Below are 15070 nucleotides of genomic sequence, written 5' to 3'. Positions count from 1 at the left end.
GATAGCATAAATCTCGTACTAAAAAGCATACTGACGGTCTTTGAATAGTTGACGATAATTTACTCTGTGACATCCATTAATCCCAAACTTGCATTTCTTTGTTTGAAATGGAGAACAAAACTTGAACATCTTTATTGGAGTGGTAAATAATTGTTTCATCCGTATTAAGATGCGGAAATGAAATGGAGTCAATTTTAAACAGAAACTCCTGTGGAGGTGAAGTGATCCGTTGTATAAATTGTTTTTACAGATTAATATAAAACAATCACAGCCATGTGATTATTTTTTTTTCTTTATCCTCCTTCGAGGGACTTTATTTCATTTCAAATATCTAAAAAGGTTCACAGAAGGTATACAGAGAACAAAATATACGAACATAGAACAATAAATTGTCAAAATCATAATCATCACATGAATTTCGATTCCTCTGGAAATGGAAATTACATACTTCAAATATATCCAGAATACTTCATAAGTGTGACATTACCTCAACATATTAATTTCCGCATCTACAGTTAATCAAATATCATTTATGTGATTCAACTTCTGCTCTAATTCATGAAGTTGTCTTTTCGTGAAATCAAGTAAGTTTTTTTTTACTAAAAATTTTAAATTCATATTGAGCTCTGTTCTAAAGTTAATCAATAATGCGTATACGTTCGTTGTTTTTGCGGTATAATTGCTAAGTATATATAAACGAAAAATCGTGTATTGGGCAAAAACTAATATCAAATTTAACAACATCAAAGATTTATCTCTTACATCTATTCCTGTTAATATCATTCGTTCATTTACAGTGATATCAATATGAAAATAAGCGCATATAAAATTTGATATTTTTTCCCAATATAACTTCGTATCTGGGCAATGTAACAAGACATGCCAAATCGATTCAACTTCGTTGCATTTCTTACAAATCATATCAGACATAATTCTCCATTTTACTAAATTTTCTTTAAATGGTAAAATTCTATGTAATAACTTAAAACTATATTGCTTTATTTTATTATTAAATAATTTTCCAAACTTGAAATCAAATAACACCTTCCAATCAAATTCTGGAGGTATATATAATGTCTTTGTCCAAAAGTATATTACACTTAGCTCGGATTTCTTTTCATCCAGCAGTAACGAATAAAACTGTTTTGTCTTTAAAATTATCAACTCAATTATATCTCCAGTATTTATTTGAAACAATTCTTTATTAAACAAAACATCTCTGGTACATTGCATTTTACACAAATAATCAAACCATACCTGTGGCAGTGCCTTTTTAATTCTTTCATATTGAAACAATATTAATAAAGAAGTCAAGTTCATTGTCTCATATATTTGTTCATGATTTTTCCATGATTCATTTTCTATCAATTGTTTAACATAAATGATACCTTTTTCAATCCAGTATCTGTTAAATAAAACTTCATTCATATACTTGATGTTCGTATTATTCCAAATGATTTCATTTGATATATCAGTCACCTGCAATATATTTGTATAATGTGTTTTTGCCCATGTAGAAAGAAGATCAGAATAAAATACCGGTAATTTATATCTTTTACACAATAAAATCATATCCGTTGCTGAACAATTATAATGTAAACATAGATAAACCCCTCCGATTCTATTTAACCAAAATTTACATATATATTTCCAGGATTTATCACTAGTATCTAATAATTTCGGCAACCAAGAAAGCCTAAGTGAATTCATTTTTGCATCTAAATCAATCATTCCTAACCCACCTTGTAAAACACCATTCATTACAACCGCTCTTTTAACTTTATCTCTTTTAGAATTCCACAGAAATGAAAATAATATCTTATTCAACTGTTTTACATATTTCTGAGGAATTCTATAACAAGTTGAAAGATAAATCAACTGAGATACAAGTAAAGATTTAATAATAACTACTTTCCCATAATACGTTAAATTTCTCATTCTCCACTTTGTTATTATTCGCTGAATTTTTTCAATTTTTACTAACCAATTCAAACAATTAAATTCATTTTCTGTCTGACACAAAACAACACCAAGATATGTAACCGGCTCTTCTGTCCATTCTAAATTTTCTAAACAATTTACTTCATTAATATCAATATTCAATGGTAATATTTTTGTTTTTTGAAAATTTAACTTTAACCCCGCATATTCACCAAAAACTAACACCTCTTTCATTGCAATATTACCCGACTCTACCGAGTCAACAATCAATGTAGCATCATCAGCTAACTGTGAAATACGTATATCATAAACATCATAAGATGGATCATCATAAACTGGTATACTAATACCATGTATATTCATATTAAAACGTATACGTGTTGCCATTACCTCAACTACTAAAACAAATAATAACGCTGATAGGGGACAACCCTGTCTTATACCCCTTTTGATTTTGAATACATTTGTAACCCATCCATTATTAATAACCTTTGCCATTACATCCGTATATAAAACCTCTATCCATTTAATAAATGATTCCTTAAAGTTAAACCTTCTTAAAACTTGCAAAAGAAACTTATGACTCACACAATCAAACGCTTTTTGAAAATCCAAAAAAAATAAGTATACCTTCCTTTTTAAATGCATGACAATAATCAATAATATCTTGAATCAATCTCAAATTGTCTACAGCTGAACGCCCTTTTATATAACCGGTCTGATCACAAAAAACTATTTTGTGAATCACTCTTTGTAATCGCTGAGACATAACTCGAGCAATTATCTTATAATCTGTATTTAATAATGATATCGGTCTCCAATTATCTAAAATTCGTTTATCTCCTTTTTTGTATATAAGTGTGAGGACTCCTTGTTTTTGACTTTCAGATAACTCCCCTTTAACATAAGCTTCATTTAAACTCTCAACCAATAAATCTTTTATATCCATCCAGAAACATTTATAAAATTCAATACCTAACCCATCACACCCAGGTGCCTTGTTATTTGACATAGACATAACGGCTTGATAACATTCCTTTTCTGTAATCATTCCTTCACAACTATTTGCATCCAATTCATCTAACTCACTTAACCTTGTTCCTTTCAAATAAATATCTAATTCATTATCATCAACAATATTTGTATCAGAATATAATTTTTCATAATACTTCACCATACTTTTCAAAATTTCACTTTGACAAAATATTTTTTTACCATCTTCAATAACACAATCAATTTCTTTTTTAACTCCATTCATTTTTTCTCGCTTTAAAAAATATTTGGTTGACTTTTCGCCAAACTCCATCTACTTTTCTCTTGATCTTACATATGCACCTCTACATTTGTGCGAATATATCTCATCTAATTCTTTCTGAACATTTTTCATTTCTTGAATATCTTCACTTTTTCCATTGTTATCTACCATTTCACTTAAATCTGAAAATTTCTGTTGCAACTGTTTAATTCTCTCATTCAACAAATTTTGTTTACATTTTGAATATTTAATTGTCAATTCTCTAACTTTAATTTTAATTATTTCCCATCTCAATTGTGAATTTTCATTATAACACTCCATATTAACTTTCTTAATCACATTCTTAATATGATATTTAAACTCTTCATTTAATAACAAAGCATTATTCATTTTCCAATAACCTTTACCCCGAGGGGTGCTTGAGACCCTCAACTTGAGCGATACAGCGTTGTGATCGCATTTGAGTGCTGGACGAATATCCGTACTAAGCACAAAATCACATATAGAAGAAGACACCAGCCAATAATCAAGGCGAGAATAAATACCTAAAGAAACTTGACGCCAGGTAAATTGTTTTTTGTTGGGATACATCTTTCTCCAGACATCTATTAATTTGTTTACTTGAATAAATTTTTGAAAGGGTTGTAAAAGCTTGCGTTTTTGAGAAACGCCCCTAGTATCTATTTGAGGGTTTTGCGGTGTATTCCAATCTCCTCCACAAATAATCACATCATTATCTTTCTTAATCTTATTGAACCATACTAATACATTCCTATAAGCCATGTGATTATGGTGTGTTAGAGTGGTACATCAACCACCAAACAGTACAGCTCAGTTTTTATGACGAGCTAGAAACACGCATATGTTGAAATACTTGGCGATCTTAATATCAACATGTCAAGTCAGAAAGCAATGTCAGACAAGATTCACAATCTATGTACTTAGGGCCTACATTATTTTAATTGCAACAGATTGTTGACAAGCCCAAAAGAATTACTGATTGCAGTCGTAAATGAATTGACTTTATTCTGGTACCACATGGAATTAGTAATGTAAACTCAGGGGTTATTTCAATGGGACTGAGTGATCACTCGTCTTTCATGCTGATTTGAACATTAAAGTACCCCATTGTTATTTCTCAGAGTTGTATATTTCGTTAGTTTAAAAAGTTCGACAGAGATCACTTTATATCAGACGTCAATAAGCTGTCGTGGTTCACATATCGGCAACACGATGTAAATCACCTTTGGAAAATTTTCGAGGAATCTCTTTTTTAAATCATGTGATAAGCATGCCCGTAGGATATTAATGAGAAAACAATAAAAATTGGTCGTGGATGAATAATGCATGTATTGAATTGGTTAGAGAAAGATATTTTTGATAAGAAAATTTGATGATACTCGAAAAAATATAAGAATAAGAGTATAGAATAAGAAGTTGAAGTCGCAATATCATTTTGGTGAATTTCACTCTTGCAGCTACGATTCTAAACAGACGTGGAACAGTTTGTACAGTTGATTTAGAAAATGATTCGAGAATGTGTTTGTATGCAGACGACACTGCAGTGTTTGTTCGTTCGAAAAATGTGTAGGAATTTAGTCAACATTTGCGAGGTATACTAAATTTATTGGTCAATAGTTGGCGAAGAATTATGAATACTAAAAAAGATTAGTCAAATGGATCGAAAGGGAGAATAAAAAAAAATAAGTTGTATATTGTGTTTAGAAACGTATTGGTATTAAATATGTTGATTCATTTGAATATTTAGGTGTGATTATTGATACAAATTTTGCAGTAATCTTAGATGGGGTAATCATATTAATGCAGTATTATACGGATAATTAGATATATTAGTAGAATTAAGCATTATTTGTCTGAGAGTATAAGACATTTGTTATATGATACAATGTAGTTTGATATTGCTACAAATAGATCATTGTATCTGTTTGGGGTAGAAGTGCACATTTCCATTCGGATAAAGGTAAAAAATGCGAGAATTGTTCTTAAGTAGGTATATTAACGTCGCACAAGCAAATGCTCTCAAAATTGCAATGGCAATCAATACATCAAAGAGTTCAGCATACCAGAGTTACATATATTTGTACACTATGTAGGATAATCAATGAGATAAGCCACGTTATCTCAGACAACAGTTTAGTCGCTGTAAGATACACGGGTAGTACACATCTTTTCATACACCTTATGTCATTAATTGTCCCTTGTTCATAAAAAAAAATACAATCAAAACGGATTATTTTAAAGACTCTTTAAAAACTCTTTTTTCATGCAGGGTACCACTTACCATGAATTATAGGTTATGAAGGCATAGAGCGCACATGTGGAAAACGTATTAAAATATGTCAGACTGAATACATTTGTGTGATTATATTATATAGGCATAGAGTGCACATGTGGAAAATGTATTAAACTGAATCGATTTGTGTGATTATAGATTATTTTTGTGTCATGTATCATCATCTGGGGCAAATTATTCGTACATGCATAGGGCCCAATCTTTCTCTCTCTCTCTCTTTTCTTTCTTTCTTTAAAACAAAAATAAAAAATCATCAGGTTTCAATTTCATTCTAATCTTGCTCAACGAGATCTTGGCGAAGTGTATTCCGGTCAATATTCTTAGACTTTTTAAAGGTTACATAAGTGTGGTAATGGATGGTTTAACTGTTTGTTTTTCAGATCAGAAAATTAATAAAATGGTCACTCACGCATCATTCGACAACAGCCGAGTTATTTGTCCGCTTGTGATCAATAACAGTCGCTGTCTCTTTAGTAACTGTGATGCATTTTGTATACTATTAAGATGACAAAATCCGTAAATGTTATTTACCCGATTATATTTCCTTTTATGTGGAGGGAAGGGTTTTCTATAAATATCAACATTTCTATCACCCATGATAACTGAATGACAATTGAAGTTTCCCATCAATGTCAGCAAATCTTCGTACATAATATCTAAAACTGCACGTGCAGAATTGGGGATATAACTTTGAAGGTTTCTATTGACATGTTGTTGTCTGGCTATTTAAACAATATGTACATGTGGCTGTCTCTAAGTGGTGATGTCATATCTATTATACACAAACTCATTATAAATCATATGCATCTTACATCATGGCTGTAAACATAAATAGTAAATTGTGTGACATTGATAAAAACACATGTATACGAAAGTATATTTACGTTTATATATATATATATATATATATATATATATAAGAAGATAGAATTGGTTGCCTTTTTAGTTTGTGTTTTGATCGCTATGGGATGTAGTAACTGCAAATATTATACAAGATTTTTTTAGTGATATAGAAATCCTGCAGAAATTGCGAACATTTAGATTATTACAAAAATGCAAAGCATTTAGACATTTAATTTTCTTGTTCTGTTGTCATAACACAAGATACATTGTAAAGGGCCAATCAGTATGGTAAAATTAAAAAGACAACTAGAGGCAGATGACACTACGAAGATCAATGCATGTGTGATTTTTGTAAACTGTATGCATATCTAGCCACATCGTTTGTGTTGACATGATCTACATAAGATCCAGGACATTGCTTGTCTAGCCGTGTGTGTGAAATTCATCGTGCATGTTCTTACAAATTTGTGTGACCATATAAGGCATGGTGCCTGGGTGATGTTCGTTATTAAGGTGTTACTTAAAGCAGAAAATGAAATAAGGTTCGTTATTCCGAAGGTTCCTTATTCCGGAACACAAAACCTCCTAGATGTTCATTCCTATGGTAATGAATAGGGTTCGTTAATCTGAACATTTGTGGCGTTATTCGGAAGATTTGTTACTCGGAAGGTTCAGTGATCGGAAAATGAAATAAGATTCGCTATTCCGAGGTTTCGTTATTCAGAAGGTTTGTTAATCCGAAAACGAAATTATGTTTGTCACTTAAAAAACAAAACCAAAAAAAAAATCTACGGTGAAAAGGGGTGGGAAGGAAGGGAGGTGGTGGGGATCACTGCTTCTGTGGAGTAGTTATGTGGGTCGTAACGGGCTGACCAGTTATGACCAGGGAGCTTGCGCATTAGTCTTTCAAAGGGGATAAGAGCATGCATGTGTGATTTTTTTTCTGTACCTTTGAGTGGCATCGTATGACATGTATGATACTTGTTTCTACGTTATTATACACGGCTCATGATGATGATGTAAATGAGCATAGAGGAGGGAGAAAATTCTTCTTTTATCAATAATCAATACGATTGTATTCCAGTTCGCCAATAAATGTGCACATGTGTAGGTGTGCGTGTGTTGTGTGTGTGTCTCTCTCTCTCTCTCTTTGCGTAATACCCTACCATTTTGTTTTTATCAAAACATCGCTTTTTGTCACCAGAAGATTTTAAAAGTTTTCGGAATTACAAACCTTATGAAAGGTGTATGGCTTAAAGTGTATCTTTGGCCAAAAAATTATTTTGGATATGTGAAAGAGACACATTTCAGTAATCCATTGCACCAACTTTCAGAGAAAATGGGTCACTAATTAGTGAAATAATGCATCTCAAAGTTTCCCAACACACTTTGTCTGGGAGATTCAGGAACCGCTGTGGTTCCGTAACCCACTGCAAACAATAGGGTTTGCTGTAGTCTTGCCTCCCAGACCCATTGTGTTTAGAAACTTTCAGATGCATTATTTCACTAATTAATGACCCCTTTTCTCTGAAAGTTGGTGCAATGGAATACTGAAATGTGTCTCTTTCACATATCAAAAATGATTTTTTAGGCAAAGATACACTTTAATTTGTTTGTTATGTTGTTTATTTACAGGTAAACGATTGGAAAGATGTTTTGATTCTCTCAAGTTCTTTCTGTCTCTTCCGGTATAAAGCCCAGTACCGTCTTAGCCTGTCATATCTGGCATTTGAAGTGATCTCATCTTTTCATCCTTCAACGTCCATTCAATGAACAGTGGTATTTGATGTGTCGCAAATACGTTAAGACAGACAGATAGATGGCAAGGCTCGACATTAGCGGTGGCCCGCGGTGGCCCCGGGGCAACCACTTTTCAAGAAAAGGTATGTTTTGGTGGCCTGATCGGGCCACCAAATTTCATTGTCGCGCCATCAAAAGAAAAAGTCAGTATCAAGACTTGGATGGATGTACGTAGATAGATAGATAGATAGATAGATAGATAGATAGATAGATAGATAGATAGATAGATAGATGGATAGATAGATAGATAGATGAATGGATGGACAGATGGATGGATAGATAGATAGATAGATAGATAGATAGATAGATACATAGATACATAGATATAGATACATAGAAAGACTGACAGACTGACAGATGCTGATTGATCTATAGACAGCGGATATATAATCAGTAAAATAGCCGAAAGGTTGTATAACGTTAATTTGGAGTGTCATTCCTTTCTCTCTCTAAATATCTATCCTTCTCCCTCTCCCTCTACTATCTCTCTCTCTCTCTCTCTCTCTCTCTCTCTCTTTCTCTTTTATCATATCTATCTATCTTCCTCTTATCCATATGCTTTCTTGCAGGCCAAGAGGTTGAGTTGCATAATAGTTGATTCCTGAAACTCGCCAGGAAGATGTCAAAAGTTCCCCATGTGAAAGCTACAAAATCGTCCAATCCTTCTAAAGAACAATGTCAAAGAAGATTATTCTTTACGGTCACATGATTGTAGCTACTATGTATTTCAGCATCTATATAGACAGTCTGCTGGACTGTAATATGTGTTTTGTAGGCCAACGCAAATTTTAAGTTGTGCCTAAACATTTCAGGCTGGTGTGTGTGAGTCGTTTTCGAGCTGGTCAAGATTTTACAGTTCTAATTACTGGAGGAAATGTAACGGTTCCATCTAACGGTGAAAAAAAAAAAAAATTAGCAATGTCGCTAATAGGTCTATAGTAAATCTTGACAATGTGTGGAAACAGTTTCACATATAATTGGCAAAATATTAAAATGACATATTTGTCACAAAAAAAAATTCAGCACTTTCACTTGATCTTCGACCTTTTGACCTTTCTGCCAAAAAAAAAAAAAAAAAAAAAAAAACTTCCCAGAGGATCTCTATATCGTAATACATGTATACACCAAGTTCAAAAAAAAAAAATCCTGCAGGCATTGCATAAATATGAGGGAAAAAGTGAAATTTTGAAGAGTTGACCTTGACCTTTTACCCCGACCTTTGACAAATCATCCTAAAGTCCTTACATAATCACTGCCAGTCATTACATGTACATGCATTATGATCCCTGAAGATACCTTGAACGATTTCCGAGATATGAAGAAAAAGTGAGACTTTAACATTTTCATTTGATATGGAGAACAAATGGGAAATTTAAACATTTTCACTTGAGCCTTAAGCTTTGACCTCATCACCCAAAACTTTCACCACAGAATCTTCGTTTGGTAGTAGTACATGTATACACTAAGTTTCAAGAAAATATCTTCAGTCATTGCATAGATAAGGGGAAAAAAGTAACATTTTGAGCATTTGACTTTGACCTTTGACCTTGAGCATCTGCACCCAAAAGTTGATAGGCACAACTTCACCCCCTTATACATATACCTGCCAAGTTTTATTAGGATACCTCAAACAGTTTTTTAGTTACGCTGTCCACAAAATTGATTACGGACGGACAGAAGGACGGACAACCCGAAAACATAATGCCTCCGGCACCACTTCGTGGCAGAGGCATAAAAAATCCGTCAAATTAACTGGAAGAAGACTTAGGGATTCACAATACCGATTTGCTGGGTCTCTGAGATATGACTAACAATGCTGAATTTATTGATATTCATGGCTACATAGATTTTCTGATGCAGCAGATGTCAACAAAACAATAGGAAACAGACAATAATCAAGTGTGATATCTGGAATCATGTAATCTTGTAAAGGTAGGCCCTACTCAATGGGCCTATGACTAGATGAAAGTCCATTATGCTGTAAATGACTGGTGAAATTACAAGTCTGCAATAAAACAAATAAAAACAAAACGAATATCATAAGAAATTTGTGTAGTATCCCATCCACAATTATGTGCTACGCTTTGTGCCTTTTGATCACGCAACTATTATGATTTGCATATTAAAGGAATTATACACACCGCCAAATGCCGAAAGACCTTCTCAACATACACCAAGTGATGTTTCCAGATATGCACACACAGTACATACACGCATACATTGATCCAAATATTGTCAGTTGCCTTTAATGGGCCTTTATTATCATCACATTCATTGGGCCTTTTCATTGTTTCTTTAGCATTGACAAGATAGCAAGAAATCAAGATGTCTAAATATCGTTCATGTAACCTACATGTTGACAATTTTTGCAGCTTTTCTGTGTACAATATTAATTGAAAAGTGCATTTGCAATTACTACATATATTCCATAAGCAGCATAAGACACATTTGTGAGGCAACAACTTCATCTATTTATCATATAAACAGTAAATACGTGATTTTCTTTCTGTATCGGTGGCTCACAATATACTACTTACAGGCTATCCAAACAGCCTTGATGCAAGGTGCATGTTGAGTTGTAATGAATTTGTGGGCATAAATATGACAGCACCAATAAAAGAGACTGCCATACAGGTAGTTGTACAGCTATAATAGAAACCTTCAAAAATATATTGATATATACATGTATACTACAATGAAAATAATTTTCTGAATTTGAGCAAAGGTGTAGAAAGACACTTTGGGCCATCTATGAATGTGAAATGGAGGCCCTTGCATATAACTACAAGGAAAAATGAGATGAATGAGGAGAATGTGAAGAAAATTTGAGCATGCAGAAAACACAGACACAGCAAAGTAGGGGGAGAAAACACTGTCCGAAGTGTCCAATATGATACAGATGAAAAAAAAAAAGGGAACATATCATTTTCTTCAACCTTCATTAACAATTCTGATATGCCAAAAAAGACAAATACACCATGTAAATGTCACAAACATCTATGCATGCAGAAAGGAAAATGAAAAGGTAAATTTGCACTCTGTTTGATAAGACTCAACAGGGTATAGAAAGCCACTGCACACAATGAAAACTTAAGACATGTATCGGTCTGGCCATCACACTGGATATACACACTTACTACACACAGGGTCTTTGATACATTCTTTATCTGACACATAAAATGCTTGAGAGTGCTGCAACAGGTTTGATTGTACCATGAGTGACCTTATCATTTATCTGCAACCTTTAAATAAATAGATGACAACTTGTCACAGCATAACTCTGCCTTAACATCTTTGGTTTTACTACACTAATAACCCGTATGTCTATTTCTCCCATGGTAATCATCTATCATACTTCCACTGTCCACATGCTCTTTGGGTTGGTCTTGTGTACATTACCTGTGGCAACCATGTGACCTATTAAAGCAAATTTAATCTCCAATGTCTATTCAGGGTCAATGTATGAAAACAAATATTGCAGTGCACTCATGTTATAATGAACACATCATAACAAACCTCTCATTATAACAAAGTAAAAATTCAAGTCCAAATATATTATATATCAATCTTTATAAGCTCTTTTGTTCAGCTATAACATTTTAATATAATGAAAGAAAACTGCCATTAACAAGGACATCATTTTAACGGGAGTTGCCTGTTATAAGTGATTGAACAAGTAAAAAAGAAAAAAGAGAGAGCATGTTTGAATAACAGACACATTTTGCCACTGATACAGCAATGGCCATTGTTTTAATCCATTAAGCATGAACCAGTAGGTTTGTTTGCTGTACCCACTCTCTGCCCAGCAAGTCTCGTGAGACACTAAACAAACCTGAACCACACAAAACAAAGAGAAACACAGAAAAATAAAACATAATCTCCATAAATATCTCAAAGAATTATCTGAGTTCACTTAATAACAATAATATTTCAAGTAAATCAGCTTAATGTTCATAGATATCTCAATGCATAATCGGAGTTCACTTAATAGCAATAATATTTCAAAGAAATCAACTTTCAATGATACCATACCATTAGTGATACAGTCAAGAAAAACTTTGCACCCCATGTCCACTCAGGTCCGGACCTCGAGCTCAGTTTAGCACCTCATACTTGACTTCATATGGTGTTCATAGCTGCAGAATGAAGGACCCACAGTTGGGTATATGGGAATTTCATTCTTCACATAAGCATATTTTAAAACATATTGCCTTTTAATACACAAAACCATACTGATATGATACTATACTACAAACATTTTCGCGGTGTTGAAATTTTCGAGCATTTAGCGCAACCAGAAGTTAATGCGAAAAATAAAAGCATATGAATATTTTTGTGTGCCATATGTTCCAGTAGTTGATGTCCTGATTCTGCCGCATTAAAAACACGCAAAACTCTTCTTACCCGGCCAAATGCGAAAAATTAGTCACGCGAAAATATCCACTTTTACAGTCATCATTTCTCTGATCACTGCAAGCCATCAAACCTGATCATAAACAATCAGAACACTTGAAAACTATTGCATATTATTTGATTATCAAAGCAGATTGCATGTGAAATTAATATTACAGTATGTGTTGCTACGTCAGAAAATAGAAAACAAGAGACCTAGCGGTCTCGTACTCACTCGGTTATAACAAGTTCACCTTCAAAACATTCTTGGAGATTACTACCTGCGAACATAGCAAACCGGGGGCATGATGTCCATTTGTATATTCTATCATACTAGTAAAAATACCTGCTAAATACACTGTATTTAGACGATTTGACAATGCAATTTTCAAAATAGATCAAATCGTAAAAACTTGCCCCCATTTTAATCCTCGCCTGACCCCTGTGTCTACCATATAACAACATTGAAAGTACACCGCCCCCCCCCCCCCCCCCCCCCCATGTATTTACTTTGAATATTCCTGGAGATTTTTCTCTCATTTTTTAAAGATTCTCTAGTAAGGAGGTTCTGGGATCCTTGAGTGAAATATATATATTGTCACCCAAGTGATAGAGCCTGCCAAGTTTGGTGACAAATTTGATCATGTGTTTTCAAGAATAAAAAGTAAAAATAAGGCCTCAATTCGCTTGTTCCCTGGGTCTACCATAAATATCCTTGAAGGTATATACGCCAATGTCCTTACTTAGAGTGTTTCTAGTTTTAAGTTTTTTAGTTTTCTTTTTTTTTTTTCACTTACAAGGGGGTTCTGGGGTCCTTGTATGAAATACATATATATTGTCACCTTAGTGATAATGCCTGCCAAGTTTGGTAAAAAATCTGACCTTGCCTTTTCAAGAAGATGAAAATTAAAAAAAAAAAAATTGTCCCAATATGGTACCCCCAACCCTTCCCCCAATCTGCCATGGACAAACTTGAAACTACAGTCACCTATCAAACTTACTAAATTTGAGAGAACGGATTTGTGAAGATTCATTAATTTGGGGGGTTTGCCGGCCTCCCCACTACCTCCCCCCCCCCCCCCCCCCCCCCATCCCAGATAATTATGTTCAAGGGGGTCCCCAGGCGGGAAATGATGCCCATTTGTACAAATTCAGATTCTATCACCCTAGTGATAACAGCTGCCAAGTTCGGTGAAAATCTGACCACACATTTTCGAGAAGAATTTAGACCCCCACTGGGCAACACAGGGAGTACCCATGGATATGCCATGAAGAAAATTGAACAACACTCAACAACGTACCTAGTCATAGCATTAATTCAGCTCAAGTACTTCTGGTTCTAGAGAAGAAGATTTTTAAATATGGATTACTTTTGGGGGGGATGGAAAGGGGATGCTACCTGCCGAGTTTGGTGAAAATCCATCATGGGTTTTTCGAGAGGAAGATGAAAATGTAAGTTTACACACGACAGATGATGCATGAAACATGATGTACAACGCATGATAGACACTCAACAATGAATGATTGAGCCTTTGGCTCAGGTGAGCCTTTAAAAAAAAGGCCTCAGGCATCATCCTGAGTTGTGCACAGACAATTTTTATGCATTGCAAAAATGCAGTACAAAGAGGTCCATGGGACTGAAAAACTGAAATGACCGGAGAGTACTGTATCAGTTAAGCCCTCTACAAGAAGGTCATGTCTGATCATGATCCTACACTATCAGACTTAACATGCTGCCGGTACACCTACTTTGGTGGACTGCATTATGCACAGGTTTGATTTTTATGCAACAGAGAGAGAGACATACAAAAGTATCACTTTAATGTAACAAAGAGTATAATATCATGAAAATTTACCACAATGCTGCATTCTGGAAGCCACAAGCATTACAAAAATAGCAAAGCTTTGCTTTCTTTTCCCGTTATCTCATTACACACAACAGATATCATTTGTACAGATGAGATTCCTGCAAGTAAAACAAAACCAAAAACATCTATGTCCCAATCAAGTTCCTGATCTAAAAACTCAATAAAGGAAACAATTATTAGTGCAACAACAGACTTGAGTTTGATTTGGTAGTTGCTTATACAGAATACAGTCTGTAGCAAACTTCTGTAATTTTGTTTTCATTGTAAATTCTGTTGGTTGTTTTAGGTTGTTACATATTCACATGATCAACATTCAATATCAAACTTCACATAACTCACGCTTACATTATCAAGGTTATCACAGGCTTTGCACAAAAGAATAGCAAAGGAGAAAGTCAAAATAAAGCCAAAAGTAAGAGTATTATGCAGGCACTCTGTTACATATTACATAAGTAATCTATTCGTTTTCTGAATGAAATTGTTTTAAAGGCAAGAAATAAGAGAAAAGTGAATCAAGATTGAATTACACAAGTACACTTTAAATGACAAATGGCGACTGGCTGAAAGTCAGTAGAAAATGCAGCTTGGTGTCCTATGGACTATTCATAATACATGTCTTCTTTGTGTAAAATATGTCCCCGTAAACTTTTTTTTTTT

The sequence above is a fragment of the Diadema antillarum genome, unplaced genomic scaffold (assembly GCF_040938485.1).
Source record: "Diadema antillarum isolate AM-2024a unplaced genomic scaffold, OU_Dant_1.0 seq00001704_RagTag, whole genome shotgun sequence".
Classification (NCBI taxonomy): Eukaryota; Metazoa; Echinodermata; class Echinoidea; order Diadematoida; family Diadematidae; genus Diadema; species Diadema antillarum.
This window is presented reverse-complemented; position numbering follows the sequence as displayed.